Source organism: Gavialis gangeticus, unplaced genomic scaffold (assembly GCF_001723915.1).
Source record: "Gavialis gangeticus isolate Ggan-Ray unplaced genomic scaffold, GavGan_comp1, whole genome shotgun sequence".
NCBI lineage: Eukaryota > Metazoa > Chordata > Crocodylia > Gavialidae > Gavialis > Gavialis gangeticus.
This window is the reverse complement of record NW_017729032.1, coordinates 99,304,797-99,317,620: the sequence shown is the minus strand read 5'-3', so window position 1 is coordinate 99,317,620 and position 12,824 is coordinate 99,304,797. Positions and strand designations below refer to the sequence as shown.

The following is a 12,824-nucleotide window of genomic DNA, read 5'->3' as shown; positions in this document are numbered from 1 at the left end:
TGAAGAATTGGTTAAAGAGGTCCGCTTTCTCCTCTGACGCAACCACCAGATTGCCCAGCGTATCCTGCAGGGGTCCCACATTACCTGGCGCCTTCTTCATCCTCCCAATATATTTGAAAAAGGACTTTTTGTTGTCCTTAATCTTGGATGCTAATCCGAGCTCTATGTCCACCTTGGCCTTCCTAACAGCTCACCTACAGGCCCGAGCAGAGGAGGTATACTCCTCTTTGGAGATTTCACCCCCCTTCCACGGGGCGTACGCCGCCTTTTTGGCAAGCAGGCATTCGTATATTTGGCAATACATAGCATAAGTATAAACCAGTCTTATGTGTTTCTTACCACTGCTGGCTCTAATGTCTCTTATCTATATATTTATTACACCATAAAATTGGTGTAAGTAAAATGAAAATCAAATTCCACATTGTTTGGTATGACCCAACCCCGAGATAGTTTTGGCAAACTAGCTGTCGTCACACAAATGACCACAAAGCAGAGAAAACTCGAACATCATTCCTAAATATAATTGAGTCCATGCTTATCACCTCTGGCCTAATTGTCATGGCTCTTATGCTCTTTGCATCACAGCTTTTGGCATAATACAAGTTTGAAAGATACGTGCATCCCAGATTGCATTTAAGTTACTCACAGGATTCATGTCAGAAGGGATACAACTTACATATTCCTTGATGTTATTAATTTACTGAAAACATTTACCCAGGAGATTCCCACTGGAATAAAGCATTCAGGTTCCAAGGGCATTCTGTAGCCAAGAAAGAGATACACACTCACCTGTCACTGCAGCAGGCTTACGACACAGGCTTATGACACATTCACAGCAAAATCATGGTTAATAAATTATCATTCTTTCTTATATGCTCCAAAACTGTGCCTTTGGGACTTTGCTTTTAGTCCACACAAGGGCATTGGTATACACCATAAAACTGGCCTTTAAAGTGGCTTAAATGCCCTTTTGCACTGCTTTAATGGTGCAGCTGTTTACACTGTCAGCAGCATAATACACTTTAATGGCGTAGCTGTTTACACTGTCAGTGGCATATTGCTCATTAAATGACTTTGGGATGCAGCGAAATAAAACATGTCCAAGGTGTTTTAGTTTGCTACCTTACAGCCACAGAAGGAAACACCAGGCCCCATGCAGCTCAGGGGCTTCCTTTCCACTGAAGGAAAATAAAAAGAGTCAAGCCTGATCTTTTTTTTTTCTCCCTGGAGCCTGCCTGCATGCCTGAGCTGCGTGGGGGCCTGGTGCTTCCCTCCACTGCTGCGGTGCCCCTAGGACTGCTCAGGCCGGGTGCCTGTGGGCAGGTGCAGCCTGGGGGGGTGCCACCATGGAGGAAACCACTGGCCTCTCCCTGCAACTCAGGGACCGCTTGGCCTGCCAGCAACTTGGCCTGCCACCTCCCCACCCCCTCCACCGGAGGCAGTTAAGGATTGGGCCCAAGCCTTGTGTACATGCCAGGGGAGTCTACTTCGGTTTAAATTGAAGTGGGTTTTTTAAAAACCCACCACTTCAATTTGGGGAGAATTAAACCAAAGTAAACCCCCATGTCATGTATAAGCAGCCCAACAGAAACAAATTCTCCAGCAGACAATATTTGTCCTTACTTTTATTAGTTACAACTTATGTTTCTCCATTTGGTTCTAAATAGAAACAGGTAGTGACACCTTTCAAGAGATTCTAGCATTTCTGGCATTTTCTGACATTTCTCTACTGACCAAAAACATAAAGTATTGAAAATTACACAGGATAGCAGCCTGAGTTCCCAAGCTACTTTAGAAAAGCATCTAAAATGTAGCTACCGATGAAAACTGAAACCAAACTACAAATTGTATGATGTAATACAAGTTGCCACAGCTTTTTCATTTCCTGTACCCATTGAATGTATGATTGTACTTGGAAAAGTAACTATTGGCACATTATTCAGAGTAGAGCTGCTCTTGCTGTGTGTTCTGAATAATACTTGTTTGCTTTCACATCAAATTTTGTTTGACTGCCTTTCAATCTCATAAGCATTACAAAGGCAGTGCAGCTAAGAGAGAATGAGATTTTCTATCCTGTGCAATTTCTACAGAATTATTTACTGATTTCCAATCAAGTATAGTTGTGAACTCGAGTTCATATCAGGCTGTTGGCTTCGGTCACATGTTATTGTTTAAAGTACACTGAAGACTGAGTTTATCTGTACTTCCAAGTAGGTGGCCAGGAAAGAGATCATCCTGCAGAGAGCCCTTTGAGGAAAATAGCTGGGTTTAAAACATTGAGCTGTACCTAAAGGCAATGGCCCAAGATGAATTTGGGCCATCGTTTGCTGAGTTTTTTTGTGGCCAGTGAGGGAAATGTCAGCTCATTTGGTTTCACTGATTGGATGAAACATAAAAGTTATGGAGTAGGTATTTCAGAGACTTGAGGACGATTCAGCTATGGTCATTATTCCTAAATTATCAAGGAGATGCTGAAAGATCAACAGGGGCAACTGACTGTGCTTAAGGAGCAGGATCATTTTGTCCTCAGGGTCTTGCATCCAGTCATGGTCAGCAAAAGGAGACAAAAGTATTTGAGGGGAATGAGGACTGGGGTCCAGCCAGCAGCGTGTTATGATGGTAGATGCATGAGGCATGCACTTAGATTTTCCCCACCACACACACACTTATGAACTGTAACTTTATAGATCAATCTGTTGTGAAAAGTGCCAAAGAAACAAGAAAGTCCATAAACTGAGGCATGCTGCAGTTAGGTTTCTAGGACTGCAGGAAAGATAGGGAACTAGAGGCATGGAACATGGCTATCCAGCAGCGAACACAAACTGCAAGTGATAAAAGTAAAGTGAAACCTCTGGAATGAAGGGATGTACTCAACTGAGTTAAAGTACAGAACCTGGTCCTGCTCTAACCTTGGAAACCTGCAAGCATGGCGATCTTCATGTAATAAATTCATGTAAGATCCAGGACTCTGCAATAAGAAAGTGGGAGAAAAGGAAAAAAAAAGAAAACAGAGTTCTACATGGAGAGCTGCCAGGAATTAATAAATTAACTCTGGGGAAAGACTCCATGGATCTAGGGTCAGAGCTCCAAAAAGTACATGAGATACTACAAGAAGAGATGTCTGAGACGTGAGATTCAATATCTGTGTGAAAGAGTTGAAGGGTGAGAAGATATTTTTCAGAGAGAAGCTGACAAATAAAGGAGACAAAGAGAAACTGGGAGAACTAGATTTCTGCCTTTTGCTAGCAGGTAGATTTGGACAAACTAAAGTTCCAGGCCTAAGATGGTATCGGCAGAGCAGGAAAAGTAAATAGCAAAATCAGACCATCAGCCTGGAAAAGGGCAGGAAGGAGTTGGAATCTGTACTTCTGGATTGAAAGAATCTAATATATGGGGATGTGATCATTCTAGGGCAGAAATTCAAAAGGAATTTTTGTAGGGTGCACCCCCTACAAAAAGGCTCCTCTGACACTGCCGGCAGCATCTGCAGGCAGTCTGCGATCCCAGCTGGCTGCTGCCAACGCTGCTGGCGGCATCTCAAGGTGGTGACCGACCCCTGGCTGGTACTCACTTCCCCCCACCAACAGTGCCAGTGGCATCTGCAGAAGCTCCCCCGCTTACTGCCGCGTGCTCCTGCTGCCGCCGTGCCCTTCCAGCTGCTGGGGGCACACAGTGTTCATGCATTAAATAATATACATGGAGGTTAAAGACCTAATGAATCCAAAAACACAGCCTGAGAAAATATTTCTAAGTTCAAGAAATGTGTTACTAAATTCTAGGAATACAAATGTGTTTTTGAACAGCAGATAGCTGTGATGAAAAGATGCTAGAGGTAGAGGCTAGACTCCCAGGTGAAGGCAATGCCACATACTCTGGCAGTGAAAATTCATAAATAGCAACAGAAGGTAGAGAAGGCTCCATTTCAGAGAATATTGGCCCTACACTAAGAACACATGTGACCAGGACACTAAAACACCTATGAGGATGTACAAGGCTGAGGGCTCAGAAACAGGCAATTCTGCATTCCAGGTCAACACAGAAGAAACAAGGGACAAATTGGATCTCTGTGTAAAAGAGTGAAAGGCCACCAAGAGAATGGGCATCCTTCAGCTCCAAAAACAAGGTTGTACACAAAGTGGTTACAAAAGTGGTGGCAGTAGCCCGTATAGCTACCTAGCAAAGTGGAAACCTTGGGGGATCAGGAGCTGCAAGAGGAGCTGGGTTCAAGTCATCTCACAGCTTAGTAACATATACAGACTAAACTGAGAGAGTGCTTGCAGGAAATAGAAGAAACATGCTCCTCAATGAATGTGAGAAATAGAGGCAAGAGTTGTTATGTGTTTTGACTGAAACTTTAAAAAGTAGTAAGAACAGGTGAGTGAATCATAATCAGGTACTTGGTTTTCTCTGATAAAAAAAAAATGCCCAACTGTCGGTTTAAAAAAAGTAAACTGAAAGCCATATTTTTCCAGGATTAAAATGAAACTCCTCTAAGATATAGATATAGTGGTGTTTCATTTTAATCATGGAAAAATGTGGATTTGGGGTTACTTTTTTTAACAAAAATTGAGGATTTTTTTATCAAAGAAAACCAAGATCTCCGGTTATAATGCTAGGGGATCCAAATAATAGCATGGTCCTGGCAACTGATGTTCTATAAAGACTGCGAGTGTATCTATTTGAGTGAGCCGCATTTCTAAAGGCAAGGAAGCAACATAATACCAGTCTCATTCTAGGGAAATTCCAACCTCAATGACTATGTTGGCATAAAGTAAGATAACAAGGATGTATCTACAGTCAGATCCAAATCCTGGATAGCTAATGAGTAGAGAGCTCTAGTGAGCAGCCAGGAAGGAAGGCTGAGAGTGCTGCATGGGCAAGAGTGGTTTTTAAAAAATGAAAAGTCGCCATGGCCTGAGTTATATTCAGAAGATTGTTTGTCAAAAGTTTCTGGGCCAATGAGCAAACCCAATGGTTTACATTTATCGCACATTGTTTCAAAGGTAATAAAGCTGTACAGATACGGGTATTTATTTTTGCCTTTTTGATTAGTGAGGTGCACATAAGTGAGGACACCTGTCCTACCTTTTGGTTGCTTGGCTATACGTAAGCAAAAATGGTCTTGAGCTACTTTTGTATTTCCCCAGTCTTAGTGGCAGCTGGCACAAGTTAGCACACCTTCAGAGCTGTCCCCATTTCTGCTAGAAGCTAGCAAAAGCCCTTGGAGTTGCATTCTGGTCACACGTGCCATGCCCCTATAGGTCAACTTCACTGTTCTTTGACACTGAGGGACTCACCAGCTGTCTTTTTAGACTAGATTTAAGTCCTCTGGCACCACAAAAATAGTATAAAGGGAATCTAGAAGAAGGATTCGGCCCTTTAGAGTAGATACTGAGTTTTTTAAAAATAATAGGAAACAATTTTTTCCCAACTGCAAACTACAAATATTTCAAGTGGAGTCACTGAAATATAATAAATATGAAATACTGCAAAAGCATTGTGAAACCTTCCGTTTGGAGTAGACCCATGTAAATCAATTAAATGATAGTGCTAACTGTAGACCAAGAAGGAAATAATGCATTTTTTTAAAAGATTATAAGAAAAACTTACATGACTTAAAACCTGCATTAAATGATATTTGATATAAAATAAAATACATTTTACTACACTTGTTATGCCTTTGTGACACAAGTATTTTTTAGAAAAAATAATGGAATTCCATAGTCTGAAGCCAAGGTTGCCATAGCAATGTCAATAACAAAGTCATGGTTTTGAAACTGTCTTCAGGGTCATTTTCTATAAAAACAGTATCTGGAGATAGAATTCTTGTTTCTCCTTGGCTAACAGTGTGTAGTCCTCTAGTACTAAATATAGATGTGGCTGCAATTCACACTTGGAGTTTGAGTCTTTACCATATAAGGGGAGGAGTAGGTGTTACTCTATAACCATGAGGGTTTGGGTTTTTTTAATTGGTGGAGACTAGCTTGTTATAAGTCTTCCAATATCAACAATAGTACATAGCTGGGTGTGTTAAATATTACAAAAACTAAGTACTGAGCATCATGTGTACCTGATGAAAAGGATCCTGGTTTTCTCTGATAAAAAATCCCCAACATTCAGGTTTTAAAAAGTAATCCAAAATCCACATTTTTCCATGATCAAAATGAAACATCACTATATAAATATAGTGATGTTATATATGTGTGTGTGTGCATGCATGTGTGTGTGCGTGCACACGTGTGTGTGTGTGTATATTAGTGTTTCATTTTGATCATGGCAAAATATATTTTGGGTTACTATTTTAATCTGAAAATTGGGGATTTTTTTATCAGAGAAAATGAAGATCCCTTCTGATGAGCCACTTAGAAGACAAGCAGCTACAGTAAATGGAGAGTGTCTATGAAGAAGTATAAATGTATGTAGCTGTAATGTCTGACCCTTTAGCAGTATCTTGAAAGACATGGGTTTTTTATTTCATATCAAGAAAAACATTTAAGGCAGCATCAAGATGGCAAATTCCAGCATCTGGAATTTAAAAATACACTGGTAGAAGTAATGAAAATCATCTTTATTTTCTAAATGAAAAGTGCCTTTTAGGTTTTTCAGATACTCCTTTTTAAGGATATAGAATATATGTCATATGTGTCTCTGTCCACATGGTAAAAGTGGCATTTTGACAAGAGATCAAGAGATATTAAAAGGAAAATATATTGCATTTTGGAGGATTCTTTTGATTATAAATGTAATTGAGAAGATAAATTAATGTTTGAATTCAGACATACTGAAGGGGGGAGTCATGGGTTGCCTTCCAGTTTGGGTCTCCAGTTTCCAGTGTCAAAGTGGGAGGATTAATATTTGACATTTGCCATCATGTCCCCACCTCTTCCCTAGCATGTGCATCTTCAAGATAAGCATTCTCCATGCTCTAGTTCCTTATCCAGCAAAAGCAAGTACATCAGAAAACCATAGAACACCAGCATATACCTGTAAGCACTTCAGAAGGTCACCTAGTCCAACATCCTACTCAAGGCAGTATTATCCCTAACTATCCTAGACCATCCCAAACCAATGTATGTCTAACCTGCACTTAAACCCTTCCAATTTCAGAGAACTCACAGCCTAGAATCTCAAACATAAATCTCCCTTGTTGCAATTTAAACTTACTGTTTCTTGTCCTGTATCTAGTGGACACAAAGAACAGTTAAATAGCAAACACAACAGCATCTTTCTAACAACCTTATTTATACTTAAAGACCATTAACAAATCTCCTGTCAATCTTCTCTAGATTAAATAATTCTCATTCTTCCAACCTCTCTTCATATGTCCTAGTGTCTAGACCTTTAATCATCTGCTGCCCTCCTCTAGACATTTTCTAATATGACCAGATTTCTGAAGGAGTGATGCCTAAAACTGGATAACATTTTCCAAGTGAAGCCTCACCAATGCAGAATGAAGTGGGACAGTTACTTCTCATAATTAGTGATTAAAGCACTTGCCTTACAAGCAGGAAAAACAGGTTCCAAATCACTCTGGTTATAGGGGGCAAGAACCTGATTCTCAATCCCTGATCAAATGCCTTATTAGGCAATTGGGATAAAAGAACCATCTTCCTCCTCCTTTGATACCAGCTACTGATTCCTGCAATAACAGTTTTGGGACTTCAAGTCATTAATTGGGGTGCCAAATATTATCAGGTCAAGGATAGATCCCTGGAGAATTCCTTCCCACCTTGACTTTAAGCTGTTGAGCACAGTTATCCAACCAGTAATGCACATACTTTATAATAGTTTCATCTGGCCTGTTTTTCCTCAGCTTACTTATAAAATGCCGTGTGAGACAACATCAGAGGCCTGCTAAAGTTGATGTGGTAGCTGTGATGGTCCAAAAATTATGTGAGGAGCAAGGATTTCTTAGGGTGATATAATACATTGGTCCACTTATGACGTTTGGATACAGTTAGACAAGTTTTGGAATGCAAGACATTCTTCCTCAAGTGACCTCCTAGGAGGACAACTGATGATGAATTTGAATAATGGGTCCCAACAGATACTCCAATTCCAATGGGAGTTGTTGAACACACTGCTTGTTCTGCACTGGTCCAATAAATAGTGTCCTGAATTATTTGAACAAAACTACAGCAGGTTTTCCCTCTCTCAGAGTTGCCTTCTGTATCCTTTCCTTTAAGAGAGAGTGATCCAGTCTATCATATTGTAGCTACAGTAAATTAAATCAAATGTAGTTACTCCAATTTCAAAATTTGGATTTTCTCTCTTCAGACTGGGGAAATAAAACATTTATACATGTCAGATTTAATTTAATCCTAGAGCATAGGGAAAAGATGAAATACCCCTGCTATAATTTAATAACTGGTCTATAAGGACTCAGGGATCAATCCTGTAAAACTACTCACTCAAGTTTGCTTTGACTTGGGGACTATTTGATTAGGATTATTCAAATAAATAATGACTATTCACCTAAATAAATATTTCTTTTAGCACAACTATGATTCATTTGTTCAAAGTTCTGTGCAAGAGATGCCAGTTTTACTTCCATTAAAGAAGTTCTTTATGATACCTAACCCTCTGTTATCTCTCTCTCTTCACTTACAGAGACACACATATAAGTCTCTGGTTTCATTTGAGACTGTTTTAGTGAGGATACTATGTTGCTACAGTACTTGGATGATGAAAGAAACACTGTAATCTATGGTCTCAAGAGTTTCAGTATTACTGTTCCACACATTGTAACTGAAAGCCCATCACTGTGATTTATAGAAGTTGGAGGGCTTTGTAGAATGAGAGACAAAGCATGGGTTTCAACACTTTTTTCAAACTGAAAAAAGAGGAATATATTATTTATCCATATAATCTTTCCAACATTCAACCGTGTCAAGATATGAAATTGCAAAATGATACTTAAACATCTGAAATTGCAGTAGTACATTATGTGGATTTTCTTAAACTTCCCACCAGTAATTTTACTAAAGTAACATTTTAATATTCTGTTTTAATTGTTTTCTATCTGGAATTTATTTTTTGTGCATATTCATAGCTCATTCTGGAATGATCTTGTTCCCATTGCACTTAACAGACACTGACTTCAATAAAAGAAAGTGCAGGAACAATTGGGGGAAGATTTTTTTAAGTTAAGGTGTCCAGAAATGCAGGTAGATACTTAATAGAATTTTCAAAAGCATATTGGCACTTAAATATCCAATTTTAAAAGGGGTCTAGACATTTAAAGACCTAATCCCATTCCCATCAAAGTCTACTGCAAGATCACCACTGACTTCAGTGAATATAGGATTAGTTTAATATAATGATTCTTTAGGGGATGGAAGGATATTGTAGTTACCATAATCTTGGCTAGGATGGATGGTTAATGCCACAACCGAACCAGTATGAAAATCCATCTGATTTTCCATGAGTATCTCTGTATATTTTACATGAATATATTCTATGCCCACTCTGTTTAACAGTTCCAAGAATGTCATATCATGGCTAGTTATTTTTGACAAGGCAATATTTGCCTGAGAATTAAGACTGTAATTCTGGGAATGTTTAGAAACCAGTGTGATGGAATTCATACAACGTAAAGGACATCATAAAATGAATGCCCTGCAGTTTGGAGAATCTTTTAGTTAAATGATGTATTCTTAGGTATTTTCTATAGAATTCAAGTAATTTTTTTCTATAGAAAATGAAGATTTCCTTATACAAAATTGCATGATGCAGGGAAAAAATGTATCCAGACACACTGACAAAAGAATGTGAAATCTCCGCTAATACTATCAGTTCATTTCAGTGAGGTGTATACTTCATGGTTTAGTTACAAGAGACCCTTTAACAACACTCACTTGGAATTAAAGATGCTTTTGCCTCTTTTCCTTCTCTTATTCATGTTCCTTGTTAGTGAAGAAGCTATTAAGTTGCTACCCAAATCATCAAGCTGCTCCTAAAGAGCAGTATATTAAAAACTTTTCTCAGCATTCAAGTAGGAAAGCATTATCCTTGCAATCCCACATAATTCCTATGAAATGGTTCTTCCTTTTCCATATTCATCTCATAGACAGGACTTCAAAAAGAAGGGTGGTTCATTTAACCAATAATATTACCTTGCTTATCCTAGGAATCTTCACCCTCAGTTTTCTCATCATTGGTGATACTACTATACAAGTGATAGCAACTGTAGAAACGCTAGTGTGGCCACAGTGGTGGCAGCCAGGGACATTTTAATCACATGTCCTGTAGACCAGCTTTGAACAGGACTAGAAGACATGATATATCAGCAGCCCTCAAGAGTCCTACCTGCACTGACTAACATTAAGAGCTGTACCAGTGATAGCAAGGGTGGAGCATTCTAGCAACGGTATCTTAGCATAGATGCACTCTATTTCTTCCAGGGGGGAAAGGTTCTGCATCCTAGCCCTGAACACTTAGCAGTTAGTTTTTTCAGTTAAAAGCCCCTCAGTGTTAAAACTATAAGATTAAAGATACATTGATTCAGAAATTTGTGACAAAAATTCTAATTTACCAGACATGTCACTCACCCAGTACAGTGCTACCTAGTAGGCAATTGAAAAAGATCTTGTTAAACTCCACATATTCCAAAACATTAATGGAGTTACTTCAATATCACGCCAGTGTAAATGAGGAAGGGATATACCCTGTGGTGTAACTAAAGCAAATTAGCATCCATTACTCAAGCAATTCATCCAGCCCTGTCACTTGTCTCCCTAGCTCTGCTCTTCACCTGTGTCCACCTTAGGTGCTTTATGGCTATGTCATAATGTCACCACCTGATGACTATGGTGTTGCAGGATAGCGGGGGGGCTTAAGAAAGATCAGAGAAGATGTTTTTGTGGATCTTTTAGGCAAATGGTTGCCTGCTGGTACAGGAATATGGTGGTCCAAGAAGCATCTGCCAGTGTCATGTTCCTCCCTGAACTCTACATTGCTGGAAAACAGAATTGACTTTGGTAACTTCATTTACAGATAAAACTGGGAAGAAGAAAGATCCAGAGACAAACAAAAGCAAGACTTAGTTTATACAGTGTTTTCATGAAAAAGTAAGTACAAGTCATAATATATGTGAATGATTCACTTATGTAAATTAAGAGTAGAGATGTATATGAAAAACTTGGGCCTACAACCTATTTTAAAAGTGAAGCTAGAGAAAGCAGCATGACTGTCAGAAAAGGATATTTAAACTGAAAACCACTTAAGTAAACATAAACTTCCTCCCAGCTTTCAGACTGTTGGTGACTTTTAGAAAGACCTCTCCTAAGCCTGTATGCCTCTAAAACTCTATGAATGAGCCATGGGACTGGAGTCACCTTTTTAGACCAGGCTTTAAAGCTGCCTGAATTGCTAAACAGATTGCAATTGCTAATCAGAACTGGATTGGTAATCAGAATGGGACAGCTGTGATTTCCCATAAATCCAAGAGTAATAATAAGTGTTGTAATAAACATTTCCTACACATCATCCCTCAGTGCTTTGAGGGAAGCAGGGAGGATTGTCGTGGTACCAATCCTGCATTCCTTTCTCAAGCAAAACTCTCATCATTTTAGCCTGTCACAAATACAAACCAGGTCCAGAGGACGGGAGGTAGAGGTAGCAAGGTAACACCACCCACTTATACTAGAAGCCAGGAAGACCCCCGAAGTGTGGGTTAGAATAGTCCCGGGGACAATTCCCAACAAAATGTGAGCAGGGCAGCAGGGCTAAAGGTGCTTAGCACAAGGTGATCTCCAATGCTGAAAGAAACTGTGCGTCTACACATGCTATTAATGCACAGTAAGGTTACTGGGTATTTGAAAAGGTGCAGTAAACTGCTCCTGGGAAAGGAACTACGTTAGAGCAGTTGACATCAGGGATGTTCCTGCCCCCTGACCTGCTCTGCCCCACTGTAGTAGCCAGGGGGATCTCCAGGCTCCCTCAGGGAGGGGCTGGCAGGGAGCAGGGGGCTGGTCTCAATCCTCACAAGAGGGGCAAGATCTTTCCTGGCAGCCATGACTGCTGTGTCCCAGCCATGTGGGGATCAGACCCAATCCCCAAATGGCGAAGAGAAGCATCCCTGCCTGGTGGGGACAGCCATGTGGGGATCAGGAGGGTCACAATGGAGAGGCTTCTCCACCCAAAAGGGACCCTGCCTGGTAGTCAAGTGGGGACCAAGACCCTCCTGATCCCCACACAGCTGTCCCCGCCAGGCACGGATGCCTCTCCTGAACAAGTAGTGATCAGGACCCTCTCAAGCCCCACAGGGCTGCCAGGTAGTGTCCCCACGGGGCAGGGACACCTCTCCTGGCCATCTGGGGATCAGATGCCTACTTGATCTCCACTGGGCTGGAATGCAGCAGGACAGCTCTCCCAGCCATGTGGCGATCAGGATGGTCCCGACCCCCATGTGGCTAGGAAACTGGGGTTAGAAGGGACCTCAGGAGGGCATCGAATCCAGCCCCCTGCTCAACGCAGGACCATCACCAACTAGATCATCCCAGCCAGGGCTTTGTCAAGCCTTAAAACCTCCAAGGACCGAGACTCCACCGCCTCTCTCCATAACCCAGTGCTTCACCACCCTCCTAGTGAGAAAGCTTTTCCTAAAATACCCGGCCTAAGCCCCCCTGGCTGCAGCTGGAGACCCTTGCTCCTTGTCCTGTTATCTGCCTCCGGTTCTTTGGAAGCCCCAGTCAGGGAAGTGAAGGCTGCTCTCAACCCGCCACCCCCCCTCCCCCCTGCCCTCTCTTCTGCAGGGACCAGCAAAGCCCCCGGCCCCCCTCATGCCTGCAGCGGGCAGGACAGGCTGATGCTCTCCAGGCATC

General features: G+C 41.0%; 1 protein-coding gene across 1 annotated transcript in view; it reads left to right on the top strand.

The window, feature by feature from the left end:
* Window positions 1-12,824, top strand: part of EDNRB (endothelin receptor type B) — a 61,961-nt gene that overhangs the window by 12,138 nt on the left and 36,999 nt on the right. The window lies entirely within an intron of this gene.